Here is a 17513-nt window from a genome sequence, read left to right as displayed (position 1 = left end):
TTTTCTTTCATGGATTGTGCTTTTGGTACTGTATCCACAAAAACATTGTCAAACCCAAGGTCACCTGATTTTTCTCCTATGTTATATTCTAGGAGGGTTTTTTTGTTGTTGTTATTTTTATTTTTATTTTTTTTGAGAGAGAGAGAGAGAGAAGGAACATGCACCTGGTGGGTGGGAGAGGGGCAGAGGAGAAGAGAGAATCTTAAGCAGGGCTCGAACTGAGGACCCAGAGTTAATGACCTCAGCTGAAATCAAGAGTCAGACATTCATCCAACTGAGCCTTTATATGCCCCTAGTTTAGGAGTTTTATAGTATTATTTTACAGTTATTAGGTCTGTGAGCCATTTTGAGTTAATTTTTGTGAAAAGTAAAAGGTGTGTTCTAGATTCCTCTTTTTAGGCATGTGGAATGTCTAGTTGTTCCAGCACCATTCATTGAAAAAGATAATCCTTTTGTCACTGAATTATGTTCTTTTATCAAAGTATACTCACAATTATACATGTGGAGAGAAGGGAATGTTTTAAGAATTGATTGTAAGAATTAAGAAATAGGAGTAAAAACTGCCAGCTTATTTATAAATTTATGTTCAGAATTTTATGCTACAGAATTCATGCTCTAGAAGGCAATATAATCATGATTTTGAATTCTTCTGGTCAGAAATGATTTGCATCTCTACTAAATAAAATTCATGGTTTAGTATGCAACTACAGACTCTGGGTCAGAATTAGTAGCAAATAGTATCTCAAACAAAAGCACATCCCATACGGATTTGAACTCGAATGTCACCTCTTCAGGAAGGCCCTTTCTAACTATGATATTTTAAGTAGTCTCTTCCTCAAGAACATTTTATCAGATGATATGTTTATTTCCTTCTTTATATTCCTAGCCTCTGTGAATTTTAGTGACATAAGTGTAAAAGAAATTGACTACAAGTAATGAAACACCTCTAGGCATGGGCATAGGAAAGCCCATGTGAAACCTTTCATTTACATTATACCTGCTGCAAAATGCAAGAAGGTCTTGTTTGGAGGTGGAGGAGTAATGTTAAGATCTGAGCAGCCTAGATGACTGATTAGCTACCTGGATGGTAAGAAACAATCTCATCTAAATAGATGTCTGAGCATAGAGCAGACACAGAGCAGCAAGAAATAAACTTTTGTGTGTATAGAATTTGTGCTGTTTGTTAGCGTAATAAAACCCAAGTTGTCATAATTAATATAGTATGTAAATATTAATACCCAGTGAATTAGATACATAGTAAAGGAAAATAAAGAAAATATGTTTATCCTGATGAGAAAAATCCTAAATGAAGCAAAATAATTTCATTAGAGGACACAAGTGAATTCATTTGGTCAGGTCAACCTTCCAGAGAATTGTGGGAGATTTCAGTTTAATTATATACATGTGCTTCACATGTCTGTGTGACCCATGTACTTAGTAATCTCTTAATTAACTAAAGTAAAAACCAAATTGAATCTAGTAATGAGATTCTCCCGGAGTTACTCTAATGTTTACAGGCAGAAAAGCCAACAAAACCGTCATGAGGGTAAGGAGCAAACATCATAGACCTATCCAAGAGCCAATAAGATCAATTCTCACTTTCTATTTATGTGGTTAATCTTCTCAAGTTCAAATGTTGGTCTTCATTTTTGTCTTTGCCTATTTAATTTTGTTCTCTATTTATGTACTTCTCTGCTCTCCTATGTCCTTTAGAGCATGGAAATTTATAAACTGTATTTGTCCCATGTCTTACTGGCTGGCTTTCTAATAGTTCTGCCAATAGCAATCATTGTTGATAGAGATCAGAAGGAATGAGAAAAAGAAGAGCTTCCTGATTCTAGCACAGCAGTTAAAGAGGTCCCCAGTTATTTGTTTTCACTTTCCATGGTTTCCATTACCTGTGGCCAACTGGGATCTGGAAGCAGATGATCCTCCTTCTGAGGTGTCCTAATGCTGTGTCGCAGGCCTACATCATTCATCTCATCCTCTAGGCATTTCATCATTTCACATCAAGATAGGTGAGTATAGTACAATAAGATATTTCAAGAGAGAAAGAGATATGTAGATATCACAGTTACATAACTTTTATTGCAATCTACTGTTGTAATTCTTCTATTTTTATTATTGGTGGTGTTAATCTCTTACTGTGGCTAATTTATAAATTAAACTTTATCAGAGGTATATATGTATAGGAAAAACCATAGTACATATAGGTTTTGATACCGTCCAGGGTTTCAGATATCCACAGGGGTGGGGGTTGGTTCTTGGAAGGTATCCCCCATGGATAAGGTGGGGGGATTACTATATTGGCAGTTGCTAGCATTATTTAGAGCAGTGGTAGCCATGAGGTATTATTGGATACTTTTTGATTGTGTCAATGACTTTCATCTTATTAGTGTGTCCAGAACTACTACTATAGCCTCTTCTAGTGTGCAGTAGCTGATGAAAGGTGGTATACTCCATTTCAGATAAATTATTAGCAAATCAGATTTTTTTGTATTATCTCTTCTTCCCTTTTATTCCTTCAGTCCATTATATCTCTTTTGATCATTCAGCCGTCTGCCACCTGTGTAACCATTCAGCCTCTTTGAACAATATGGATTAATAATTTCCCTTTCCCTGACTTAACTGTAGAGTTCATAGTGACAATATCTTTGACCTATTACAGGAAGGCAACAATGAGGGAACTAGCAATTTGTCAAAAACTAATGAGTGAATGTGATATAATGTGTATCAAATAGACATATTTCTATAAAACTGATATATATATATAAACTGATTATATAAACTGATTCCTTTAGTAATCTAGAGTCTCTTGAACAATCATTGAAAATAGAAATAAGCCATTACAGTGATTTGGGTAGCCTGAAATAGTTGTCTAAAGTTTCATGCCCTACAATTCATGTACTTTACTCTGCTGGATAGATCTTGGCATTTTATTTTACATGCTATTCTAATAAGCTCTTTCATTTTTTCAGCCCAAAGCAAACTACTTTAGAACAATAATTTTATATGGGGGTGTTAGAATAACTCTTAAAAGCATAGTGACCAAAACCAAAATTAATAACTGACAGCTTAAACATAGAGGAAAAGGAAATAGTCAAAAAGAAAAACATAGGAATTGTTCAAGTATTATCATACAGAACAAAATGTATAGGGATACATTAATTTACTATATTCAAAATATCCCCACATATCTAAAATAGTAAATTTTCCTAGGACATTTAGCCATTAATAAAAATTATTTTAGCTTTTAAATTTTAAAATAGCAAGTGTATACATTGAATAAGTAAAATTACATAACAACTATAACATGATCTAATTAAGTAGAATATGTGCATAAAGAGCTCTGATACCTAAATGTAAATTCTATTTCTCTCTATATATAACGTTCATGGAAAATTTCAATTTATATTGATCTTCCCAGCATAATTTTAATGGTATTTTTCTTTCACACAGTTATTTCAATTTGTACACGAAGTGGCTATACTATCTACTGGTAATATACTTATCATTACTATAAAACATGTTTTTTGCTAATATCCAGTGGTGAACACAATTTCTGACACACAGTGGGAGTGGCAAAGATTCTTGGTTATCCTGAGTATCCATATATCCATACTCCTATTTTTCCAAGATTATGCATTCCAATTCAGAATATCACAGGACTTTTTCTTTATTTTTTCTTTTCTTTTTTCTTTTTTTTCTTTTTTTTCTTTTCTTTTCTTTTCTTTTCTTTTCTTTTCTTTTCTTTTCTTTTCTTTCTTTCCTTTTCTTTTCTTTTCTTTCTTCTTTCTTTATTTCTTTTTTTCTTTCTTTCTTTCTTTTTCTTTCTTTCTTTCTTCTTTCTTTCTTTTTTATAAAGCATCAAGTGTGATTGTGTGGATAAATTCAGGTCAGATTGGGTAAGGAGAGAAGCATAATCTGGAAGTTTCCAGAAATTTTCTTTAAGAGAGTTGGCAGATACATTTTGACTTTTTCATCTCCACCCTGTTGCTTCTTGGGATGTATATGTTCCATTTTGGAACATATAAAAACATATAAAACTTTCAGAATATAGCAGAATTCTGAACAGGATAGTCCTTGGTTCCCTGGGGAGTTCATAGACCAGACACAATAACTCAGTCAGGACCACTCACATCTAGAGTGTGTTTATATAAGAGAGACATAAACACATAAGGCATTTATTTGTAGTCTTTACTGAACTAGTGGATCTTCAATAAATGTCCAAAGAATGAATCAATTATTGAATCAAGATCAAACTAACATTCAATTAAACTTAGAGACAATGTTTTATTTAAAATGATTTTAGCAGCAAGGTGCAGAAAATCCAATTCAGATAGCTGTGAACAATATTAATATGTATTTAATCACATAACAGAAATCTACAGTTACCATGAGATTCAGAGTCTGATGATTTAATGGCACAATAGTAACACAATTTTTGCATGCTCTTTCCATAGTCTCATTCAGTCATTCTTTGACAGTCATGGTAGATTTAGGATGATTGCTGGAAGCAATAACAATTTTATTCAGCAGGAAAGAGATGACTGCTCCTAGATTTTATAAGTGGAAAACTTTTCTGGGTAAATCAGTGATAAACTCCTGTTGGTTTCTATTGTATTCATTCCTTTCACTGTGAGAATATTAAATGTTGATTGATTTAGGCTGGGGTTTCTGGAGCAATAAATGGCAAGGGAATGAGATACTCATTAGAGTCTTTGACTTTATAGCCCATCCAACATCTACATAGTAGATGGTTGGGAAAATAATGATAATTTATGGAGTTCAATGACAATATCTAACAATGCTTAGCACATTTGCCACCTGACATTGATGCTTCCTTCATTTCTCATATATACTTTCAACTGTCTCATGTCTAGCATTTCAATGTAATACACATCCTTCTTCATCAGATGCAGATATCTTTATTCATGGCTTGGTATGTATATATAGCAAATCTATCTCCAATGTATGTGTATAAACATATAATTTTTTTAAAAAAAGTAATAGAGCAAAGAATTTTATTTGTAAAACTTTTAATAGAAAAGACTACCACTTTTATTTGTTCACATGTCACATCATATTGGAAAGGGAAAAATAATTCTTTGAGGTGTTTGTAGAGTCCTCTTTAGGAAGAGTCCTCATGGCTTCATCTGAGATTGATGAATATTACAATTTATACTAAATTTTAAGTTATACTAAAAATTATTGTCCGCCAGTGAATTACAAATAATGTCGAGGTAAAAATAGCAACATGTTATATTACTAAATTATTTCAGCATTATTATTGACATCATAGTACTAACAAGGAAACCTAGAAAAAATAAAATATTTATCTATAAGAACATTTTATCTATGCAAATTACCTTTACAAGTTAGAAAATTATCTATTTCGTTATGCAAATTACAGAGAAGTTATGTTTAATAAGAATAAATATAGAAAAACATGTTTGGGGCAGTTTGCTTATATATTTTTCCTTAAGTTTTCTTTACAAGTAATCATTTATGCAGTCTAATTTATTAGAGATTGAACTTTAGCAGTTCATCACCATTTATTTAACTTTTTATAGAAAAAAGTATTCAAGAAAGTGGAAGTTGATTTTTAAGACTTCCTTCCTTCCTTCCTTCCTTCCTTCCTTCCTTCTTTCTTTCTTTCTTTCTTTCTTTCTTTCTTTCTTTCTTTCTTTCTTTTCTTTCTTTCTTCTTTCTTTCTTTCTTTCTTTCTTCTTTCTCTTTCTTTCTTTCTTTCTTTCTTTCTTTCTTTCTTTCTTTCTTCTTTCTTTCTTTCTTTCTTTCTTTCTTATAAATCTAGCTTCAAGACTACTTTTCTCTAAATATTCCTAGGGCTACAATCAGCACTAGTACAGAGATTTCAAATCATTTGATCTACAAAGTTATACCTGGCAGGTCAGTCTTATTTTTATTTCATTCTTTTGAGTATTTGGCAGGACTAATCATGTTGATTGATATGTGGTAAAAGAAACTGCTGAGAAAACTGCTTCCAAGCAATGTGTTGCTGATGAAAATGGGGCTATTTAAGATTTTTAAAATAAAGATGGAATAACTTCAGTATTAGGAAGAAATGCATGGATTTCAGTGGGAATTGGAATAAGGCTTCTATTTGGACTGATATAGGCTAATAGTCATGCTAAATTGGAAACGTCATTAGCATTTGCTGTCAAAAGAAAAATTGAGACTAGAAAATGCCTAGAAAAGTTTTCTTCATAGTTTATTGTTGCACGTAAACCAATCTGGAAAAATTATATAAGTGGTTGTCAATGGTTACAAGGTGAAATGTACATTTCCCCTACTTTGATATGTATGATTTCACTCTTCTTAACTTTTTTGGTTAAATTATAACATGGTAAGAACAGATAATAAGGCACATTTTTAAATCACATACTTCCTATTTAAAATTATTTCTAATTTTATTAGAAAGTTATTATAGAAATGTTATAATAAAATGTATCTCTAAATGTAAGAGTTTTGAAGCAAAGGGGTAAAGAAAATACTCTGCTAGAGTCATGGAGCATGCACTGTCTTGTAGGGAATGCCATCAGAACTCCACAGGGAACATCCACCAAATTCCATGAGGAGAGGAACATATTTGTTTTATCCATGTCTGGATCACCATGAGTTAGCACTGTGCCTGGACAAAACAGATGCTCATACATATATTGATGAAATGAATGCATAGAATGTTGCAAGATCTTGTCTTCTCCACAGAGTGTCCAGTAGACAAACATCAAGTAGTGGATTCATGAGCCAAATTTGATCTAAGTCCTATTAATGCTAAGACTGTGTTTGGTGATACTATGAAAGAGGAAAAGAAACATAGGAACTTTTGTTATGCAGAGAAATGAATTATTTCTTTTTCCCAGCTTATGTGTTTTGTAAACTTATTAACTTTATATTCTATAATTATTATATATTTATATAAATGAATACGTAAGAAGGTATGTGTCTTAGTGCTAAAATGTCTATCAATAGAGAAATCATTCCAATAAGAAAAATCCCCTTACATATAATATCAGTACACCACTGTCAAAAAGTAACTTTAGAGTAAGACCACATATTGATGCTCAATATTTTATTGCTTAGAAGTTTCAGACTTCTCCAGTAATGTTGTTTTGTGTTGTATCTGTAATCAGAAATAGTTCCTGCATATATCCAAACAAATGGTGCCAAGCTTACAACAGTGGAAATAAACCAAAACTAAAAAAAAAAAAAAAAAACAGTAACACAGGAAATTTACAGTTTAGTGTTGCTTAGACTGGGAAACCAAAAGGGAAAAAAAAGTCCCATTTAGGGGGGATATTAACTACTTTAAAAGATTTTTCTAGGATTTCAGAAATTCACTATAAAGTAAGTATTTTTGTTTTTGTAACTCTAAATTCCAAGAATACCTTTTAATTCTATAGGACTTCAGCAGGAAAACAAATATCCACACGTTTAGAAAAAAATTTGAATATAAGTGAATTCAAAACGAAGGGCATTCAAAGGAAATAATGAGCCTGATTTTTTTATTTTAATTTTATTCATCTATTCATGAGAGACACAGAGTGAGGTAGAGACATAGGCAGAGGGAGAAGCAGGAAGTCTGATAAAGGACTCTGATCCCAGGACCCAGGGATCATGCCCTGAGCCAAAGGCAGATGCTCAACTACTGAGCCACTCAAGATGCCTAATGAGCCTGATTTAAAGAAATGTTCCCTGCTGCCCTGCACCACCCAAGCTCCTGTGCATGTTCTCACTGACATTTAAAGGCATGTACAAGACTTTTTTTCCCAACTCACACTACTGACATACTTTTTATTTAGAAACTGCTTTTTTACAAATGTATGTGAGTGTGGCAGTTTTTCAGTAACAGATATACTTTACCTCCATACCTACACATGGTAACTGCAAACAGAGTGCAAATGGTATCAGAAGAATATGTTGGGTTATAAAGGAAATCAAAATGCTGTACTACATGATATAATCCAACATTGCTATCTCAATATTTTCCAGTAAAACCATGGAATTCATAATGTAGATGACATTAACAAAAGATGACAATAGATCTGTTACTTTGGGTAGTACTTGAAATTGTAGAGGAATGATGAGTCACTATAGCTTTGAAAATAAATAAAAATAAATTACCCAGAGAAAGAAAAAAAGGTAATATTAGAGATGAATGTCAGAACATAAAACCCCACTAAGAAGTACTTCTCAGTATCACTCAATATTCCTAGCATCTACACTACTGAAAAGATAATAGAAAATATGCCAGTAAGTCTGGATAAAAGTAAAAAAGTATTAATTTTGGTTTTATATGGTTGTGTTTTCTATGTGCAATTACTATAAAATGATACATTCTGTGAGAGGCATTAAGAAATATATGTAAATATATATATTTTAAAAAGGTATATCTGTATACATAAAGAATGATAAACATCATTAATAGCAATCTGTCTACTTTGAGTCCCAGATAAACTTCATGAAACATTCAGAGCTGTATAAAGACAATAATCTTGTGATAATTTCAACATTCATCATAAAATGTAAATACAATTTTAAATTATTTTGCTGTGGTAAAAATTCATGGATTTTGGATTTATTTTCCTAAAAATTATATGATGATAAAATAATTGAACTTTTATTTGCTATGCACATTTCAGCTGAAAACCACATTTCTTGGAGATTTATAACGATAATAATAGGAGTCAGAACATTCAAATTAATAGCAAATACTGAATGTAAAATATGGGTAAAATGCCATAGCTTTAGGAAAATCAAATTATCCCTATGCAAATGTATATTTTATTTGCCATAAATCTACAAATGATTGCATTGTCTTTCTTTGTAATAATATATACAAGTATAATCACCAAATTGTGTTGTTGATATTTTACAACATGCAAGATGCTTTCAGCCATAAAAATAGCCAGTTATTTTGCTAGCAAAATGAGTCTATTTAGGAATAGCAGAAGAACTGCAATTCAAGACAGACAAACCATTGTAAACAACAGTAAAGTTCGAAGAGACAAAGGGAAGGTCAGCTTTTTGGGTTTTAGGAGGAAATTGGGAAGAGTTGTTTGAACAGAAAGAAGTTCATTGGAGAAGAGGAAGAATGATGAGGTGGTGGTGGTTTCTCATTGGCTACAAGTGGTGGTTAGAGTGTTGTGGCTGGGGCCGTTAGAGATCTGCCTTATTTTTCTTAAAGGCAGAAGATGAAATTCCTATGCAAATGGTGTGTCCTGTCTGTTCAGGAAAACATATTCATCCGGTGGTTAGGCCCACTACAAGGAGCGGTACCTTTGGGAGAGCGCCCCCTTCAGGGCTTCCCAACCCCACTTTAAATGAGGTTTCCTTGATTAGTGTTCAAAATTCGAATACCGTAAAGTTCTTATTCTTAACTAAATTTCAGCCTGAACTCATCATCTAGAGGCAGTCTCTTCACCCCTCATCTTTAAACCAAGTTACTTCTTAAATTTAAGCTTTGTTTCAAGTGTAATTGTGAGTGAATAAATTAATCATGTGCTATAACATAAGAGAGGACAATAGGCCTCAAGGGAGAGGTGAATGCAAATGAACTGAAGAATGTAATGTTCAACTTTACTGCAATATTATGATTTGCACTTGAGCAGATGAGAAATAGCGGGGGTGTGCAATCTGAAAATCATCAGTACGGTTAGCTCTTCCCTGTTCCCAAACTAAAAATCCATCAACAATCTGAATATCAGAATATAACTCCACACTTCAAAAGCCTTTAATGGTGCAAACTCATCTGTGCTACTGCTCTATGTACAGCATACCAAATGTAACTATTTAATTATTTAGTACCTATGTAAATTTGTGTGTATGAACTTGTATCTTGCAAACACCTGCTTCTAACATGCATAATGTAAACATAGTCCCAAACGAGAGGAGTTGTATAAAGGATTCCTCATAGATTTTCCAATATACTTCACCCTGCTATTTTCGTGATGTTGCAACTGTGTCTAAAAATTAGAATATAAAATACACGTAATGAGTTTTATATTTTTTATTGCCTAAAGCAGATAGGTCACAGAATAATTTAGATGGCACTTACATTTTGTTATGTTGACAGTTTCCAGAGAGCAATGAAATGGAAGCTACTTTCACCTATGTCTAGCATGTCAGGAATATTCCATATTGGCTCAATATATAAAGAGATTTTGTAACCTGTTAGTGATATCTGAGAACCATCTGGAACTTATATCTTCAATACTGGGTTTTGAGTATTTAGGTAATTTAGCCAGAGACAGTAGAATCAAATGTGTCCTTGATTTCCCCTACTACTGCAGAGCATTAATTTGGTAGATGTTAAATTATTTTTTTTTATGTTCTTGAGTAATCCATGGAATATACACCCTACAACCTAGACATCTGTAACTAATGCCCACAGGAGACAGTGGGGGAAAACTCACCACAACTCTACAGCTGTAGATCTAGATTAGCCCTAATTTCATAAAGAGTAGAAAGAGAGCATATATGTGGGCTGAGAGGAGAGAAATGTATAGAGGGGGAAAAAAAAAAAAACTCAAGGTGCTCCTCCTAGATAAGGTATAAAGTTTGAAGCTGCAATTACAGATTATTTTGTAATGTAAGAAAGAAGACACATAGCTTCTTCATATATATAATTTCCAAAGGAAAGAGATTTTGGGTTTAATGAGGCATGTAAATAAATTCATTTTTATGGTAAGGATAAAAATCAATCAGAAGGATGTTGAGGATTTAGACAACAAAGACTTCACTACTAGACTGTAGCAAAGCAACTTAGCATGCTATTTTTCCTGGAAGTGTATCTCTCAAGTTCCTGGTTGGAAATTCTTGCTCAATCTTGTCTTCAATTAAAAGATTTTGTTGAATTTCTTTTGATTTATGATGCTATGAAATGTAGAGAGGATTGTCTGTGGCACAAGAGGACTAACTCAAAAGCTCATTATCAATAAGCATTAGGTGAGTGAGCTTAGAAGAGTCATTCAAACCCTAGAGGTTTCAGTTCTCTGTGGTTTGCAGTGATAACATTTGTTTCAGATTTAGATAATGAGTATAAATTGCACATCTAGCATAGGGCAAATACCAGATACTACAGGTCTATCATGGCATTCTATGATAACACTCTTTTAATAAGACTTCCATTTTTAAGATAAAATATATGCAAGTTATTAAATTTTACTCAGTGATGTCTGCAAAATAACCCAGATGTTTGCTATTCTGCCCTTGAGTCCAATGACCCTTGATTATCAATAACAATTACGAACAACATTTTGGCCATGTGTTCCTATCTTTAGTGCTTCTCAACAAATAGTATTGAACAACTGACCACAAAAACCTAGGTTAAAATATTTTCATAGAAAATTTAACATTTTATTGAGCATTGTTAGTGGTATATACTTTATATAGGTTATTTTAAAAGCAGATCCTCTTTTCCATATTTTTCAGATTGTCACTGAGGCTTAAGAAGTTTAAATAGATTGCCCAAGTTTATAAAGCTACAATTTAGGCTCAGGTACAATTAGGCTCCAGCTTCCATCTACTGTGCGACACAATATTTCTGTAGTTGTGTGGATGGACAATAATGAGCTGGAATGCCCCACAGATCCCTTTAGCATCTTGTTCTTGTGGATTCTGATCAAAAGAGATCTCTAAATATAATGAAAAAAATTCCAAAATGCATGGTATTATGTCAAGAAAGGTGTTTTCAATTCTATCAAAATTATGATTCTTGGATTACACAAATAGAAAACAAATTGCAAATGGAAGACAGCTGGAGATCTAGATTAGCCCTAATTTCATAAAGAGTAGAAAGAGAGCATATATGTGGGCTGAGAGGAGAGAAATGTATAGAGGGGAAAAAAAAAAAAACTCAAGGTGCTCCTCCTAGATCAGGTATAAAGTTTGAAGCTGCAATTACAGATTATTTTGTAATGTAAGAAAGAAGACACATGCACTGCTTTTCCTTTCATTAGATATTAAGTTACATGCATCATATTATTGCCACAGATTTCAGATCCTTAGAGATAACACTCGCTTTTATCTCTACATTTCCCCCTTTCCACAGGGCTAATTTATCTTCCTCTTCAAGCTCTGATATTTCTTGTTTTCATTCTTATCCCACAAAACTGCTCAACTCATTTCTATTCTATCTGTTCAACATTTTTTTTTAATCAATATATATTCTATTCTTCTTTTTCACCTTTGGGTAAAGGACTATATCTGACCTCCAAGGCGACATAAATGGTCTCTTTTTCAGTACACTTTTAACAGTACTTCACTGCCTCCCTTACACTCCCACTCCTGCTTTGCCTTCATGTGTTCTGAGCGCAAGCCATGTACTCCATGCTTTCAAACATGGTCTTCTCTATGAACGAAATCTCTCCTCCTTATCTACCCCATTTAGTTACATCAGACTTTTAGGTCTCAGCTGCTGTGTAATTTGCTCTGGAAGGACTTGCCTTTTTCTCTTGGCTAAGTTGGATCCATCATTCTTTTGTATTTCCACGTTTATAACATTTATTACATTTAAATTATTTGTTCGTTGTCTTTGTCAAGAAGGGCAGTATTTTTTTTTTTTAATTCACCAGAGCATTCTGAGGACCTGGCATGATGCCTGGCATATAATAGAAGCCCAGTTCAATTGAATTACATTTTTCTGTCATGAAAATTCTACATACATTGACGTGGGCACTGAAGTTAAATTTAAAAAATATATATATAACATATGCACTACAATATGTGAATAGAATGAATGATGTATGCTCCATGCTGTCAATTTAATTTATATCCTGGCTTACATATTTCTATTTCTCCATAGTTGAAACAAATTATACTTATATTTTGATGGAGTTCAAATGGTGGTAATTAAGGGTACAGTCTATCACTTACTCTTGTGGACAGACCCAACAATTTAGATAACTGGGAACCCAGTGAGCTTTGAATTATTTTTTCTGTTGTTGAAGAGAAATTCAGATGCACATAGTTTACACAGAGAGAAAAGTTATAAGGTTGGTCACATACAAATTTTAAGATAAATATTTGTTATGACAAATGGCAAGATAATGAGTCTCTGCTAAAAACAAAACAAAATGATCCCTCTTTATTACAGGCTCTCCACTGCACTGGTACATATAATTAAGACAGGAAAAGTTTTTATTAAATCCTCTCTGAATTTGCTTGATTATATTCTGCTTTTAAGCAATCTGTAATCTATTCAGAATCTTTTTAGAGATCTTGAATTTGATTGTTTTAATTATAACTCTGAGCTTCACATAAAAGCTTGGTTTCCTTTTCTGTAATGGTGGGGAATCTAATGGCACACACACTCATACACTCATGATAAAATCCATGAGTGGTTATGCCTGATAAACAAAAATTGACTCTTTCCTTCCATTTTTTTTTCTTTCTTAAAATACATGCCTCAGACTATCAAAGTCAAAAACTCTGGTTCTGCTTCTTCTTAGACATGAGATTTTAAGTAATTTCACCATAAACCTAAGTCTATTTCCTAGTCCATAAAAAGCATATATGATATTTCCAGGTCACTTTCTTGGTTAGTTTGCTTAGTGATAAAAATTAAACAGTGGCTAGAGAAAAGCTTGGATAATATGAATACTGTCATATAGGGATCCCTGGGTGGCGCAGCAGTTTGGCGCCTGCCTTTGGCCCAGGGCGCGATCCTGGAGACCCGGGATCGAATCCCACATCGGGCTCCTGGTGCATGGAGCCTGCTTCTCCCTCTGCCTATGTCTCTGCCTCTCTCTCTCTCTCTCTGTGTGACTATCATAAATAAATAAAAATTAAAAAAAATACTGTCATATAGATTTAAAATAATAAAAACTTAGTCATCTCTTTTTTCTACTCTAACCTACTCACAACAATGTTGTTGACCTTTATAAATAAGGGATCCTGTAAGGATCTGTGCCTAGTTATTTATCTATATAGACATATTTCTAGGCAGAATTTTTACAGTGAATTTAATTCCCCAGTCAATGACTCATTTTAGTATACTGTTGTAGAGTTTAAATCCAATATCCACATAAAATACATTGAGTCACTTTTTTAACAAAGATTTGACAGCACAAGCAGGGGAAGCAGCAGGCAGAGGGAGAGGGGGAAGCAGACTCCCCACAGAGCAGAGAACCAAACATGGGGCTCCATCCCAGGACCTTGGGATCATGACCTGAGCTGAAGGCAGATAGTTCTCCGATGGAGCCACCCAGGTGCTCAGAGTCATTCTTTTCTATGCTAGTCTACACCTGTAGTTCTCCAACTATACCATGGAACAAACTTACCTTCAGAGTTTGCCAAGAAAGAAACTCTGGAGGTGGGACCCAGTAACCTAATGAGGTTGATTTTTTTTTTCTATGCAAGTTCCTCAAAGCGATCTATGCTGCTACTCCAGTGGTAGCATCTTGAGAACTAGTGTTCTAGCAGTGCTTCTCAGGTTTTTAAGATTTTAGCAATGGCCTGGCTTTATTAGCCCAGTTATTTCATTGCCCTGAGGTATTCTTCAACATCGCTTTTCCCCCTGTCCAAAAAAGAAATAAGAATTGAGATTCACTGCTTTAGAAGCAGTGTTTCTTGGCACACCTGGATGGCTCTTGGTTGAGCATCTGCCTTTGGCTCAGGTTGTGACCCTGGGGTCCTGGGATCGAGTCCTGCATCAAGCTCCTCACAGGGAGCGTTCTTTTCCCTCTGCCTCTGTCTCTGCCTCTCTGTGTCTCTCATGAATAAATAAAATCTTAAAAAAAAAATAAAGCAGTATTTCTCAATCCCCTTGCCAAGACCATATCCAGTTAAATCAGAATCAAAAGGCAGGATTATAAATTGTCATCTAAAATACTCAATACAATTTTATCATTCACTAGGAAAAATCTATTTGAATAACAAATAAGCACTGTTTATCTAAATCATCCCAACCTAGCTATATGCTGTTACAGATATCTAAGGGTTACAATGATCAGAGGTGTAGATTTTTCTCCTTTCCTGCCTTTAATTCAAGCATGGGATTTTATTTATGAAAAAAACTCCTATTGTGAACATTCTGATGCAGACAGTAACTAGTATACCAAGATTGTGGTGCGGTTAACTAACTAAGTATGAGAAATAACTTTCCCAGGTTCCATTTCTTTATGATAGAGATAAAATTCCCGAATTTGTAACCATCTGAAAAAGTAATTGCAAGTATCTTCAAGGCAAGAGGACCCTTAATAATCACCTTTGTTCCAGTTTGAGATTTTGGAATGTCTTTACCTTTCCTAATACATACTTACCCTGATAATAAAGCTTTGATTATGTACTTTCATTATGGAACAATAATTATGCTGCCATGGACTTTTACAGATCATCAGCATATGAGATTTGACATTTCATAAATGCTTCTCAACAAAAGAGTACATATGTATTTCCAATGTTTACGGAATAACATCATTTCAGGGTATAATACAGAAGTGAAAAAATTATGATGAAAGAAAAATTGTACTTTTAAAAATAATTTTAACTCATAAGCTTTTGTAAAATATAATAATAACCATGTTGGTATTCTTTAGATGCATATTGCGTATTCCTTAATCATTCATTAAATCCCTGTATTATAAATACAAGGATAAAAAGTTTTCTGTCTTTGAATCATTGATAAGTGGAAATGAGCACTTTTAGGATGTGGTTTTTAAGTTATAAGTCCCGTTAGATTTTTAGAAAATTTAAAGATCTAAAGAAACAAAGTGGAAAAAGAAAAGCCATCTTAACCTAATACAAAGATAGTAGCTTAATTATTGTATTTTTTCATTTTATTGCAGATTACTAAATATTTACTATCTCTTTATTTCATTTTAAAAGTTTAACATAAAAAAATCTCATCATTTTTCATAAATATTTTAATGGTAATTAGAAGTAGCACTTAGATGTGTTCATTATATTTAATGTCCCATTTGGTAAAATCCGTATTAATTTTGATCAAGTGTTTTCACAACACAAGGAGACAATTATTTTTATATCTTTTACAATGAAGTTCAAAAAGCCACTCTACGTTTTTTGAAAGATTTTTTAAAAAGTTGCAGTAGTCTGCTTCTAATACTTGTATTAAACATTTTTAAACTCAGTTTAATATATAAAAATGCATATATATGTAATTAGTGATTTCACACCTGTATAACTATCATGCTGTTCAAGAAATAGAACATTACCAGCTCCATGGATGTACCTTTACATCAAGTTCCAGGTATTAGCATAACTTCTTATGCCATAGGGTAGTTTCACTTGTTTTGTAGCTTTATCTTTTGTGTATAGCACACACATAATCTAGCTCCAGATACCTTTTGTGTGAGATTTACACATCTTTTTACCATAACCAAAAGCAGTGGTTGGTTCATTTCCACTGATGTTTGCTACCCAAATGAATATATATACCTAAACTTCAGTTTGACTCTTAGCTGCCAATAATCAATGGCATAATATGTACATGTATAAAAATGTGACTAAATTGTCAACTAGAAACTGAATAAGGTTTTAAATAACATAATGGACAGAGAATGTCCATTTGCTATGTTATTAAGTATTCATTATGTTTACATAGTCTCCATAAACTATTAAATTCTCAAGCATCTAAAAGCTTTAAAAATATATAATTTTGCTAATATATAATACTCTAAAAATATAAGTCAAAACACATACCATTTTTGCCTTAATATCATGAATTCCCACTTTCCAACCTTAAAAACAATGGTAAGAAATGGTTATTAAATGATCTCTTTATCATACAGGTTTTACATATTGATTTAGGGAAAAGAATAATCATTTTTTGTTAAGAATTGTCTTAAATAGTTAGTGATTCTACATGTAATGAAATAGGAATTTATGAAGTTAACCAAATAGGTAGTTGACAATTAAGAGTTAATAGACAGATTATTAATAAAGTATAATGTATTTATTATAATAAAGCTGAAATGAAATGACAGTTATGCAAATACAGATCAGTCAGTAACTCCACACTCAATAGCTATGGTTAGGAAGATTCCAGTAATGCTGATTATCTACCCATCTTCGATCTAACTCCCCCCGCCCTTCTCTTATGAAGTGAACCTCTGATCATACATGATGCCATGCATCTCAAGGGAAGCATGACAATATTATAATAACATTGTTTACATTATAGAATGTGGGTAATTTTAAATATAAGTAGTCTTGAAGTATAAAAATCAGTATTATAATCATGTTATTTAGAGAATTCACATCATCCTCTGAGATTCTGTTAACAACTGACTGGCTCTGAATCATATAGGATTTTCTTGAGGTGAGCCTACAAAGAGTGTGAGCAGGTTCAATGTTGGAGATCCAGTTTACCATATATTAAGTGAGAATTTCTAAGATAAAGTAAGCTAGAAAAGAAATAAATATAAAAATAGAAATAGCACCAATAACAAAATAACTTTTTCATTTTAGATAAATTTGTGGTTCTATAGTAGACACTTTTCAACTAAATAAAAAGTACAAAACCAACAAAT

The sequence above is a fragment of the Canis lupus genome, chromosome 22 (assembly GCF_011100685.1).
Source record: "Canis lupus familiaris isolate Mischka breed German Shepherd chromosome 22, alternate assembly UU_Cfam_GSD_1.0, whole genome shotgun sequence".
Lineage (NCBI taxonomy): Eukaryota > Metazoa > Chordata > Mammalia > Carnivora > Canidae > Canis > Canis lupus.
This window is presented reverse-complemented; position numbering follows the sequence as displayed.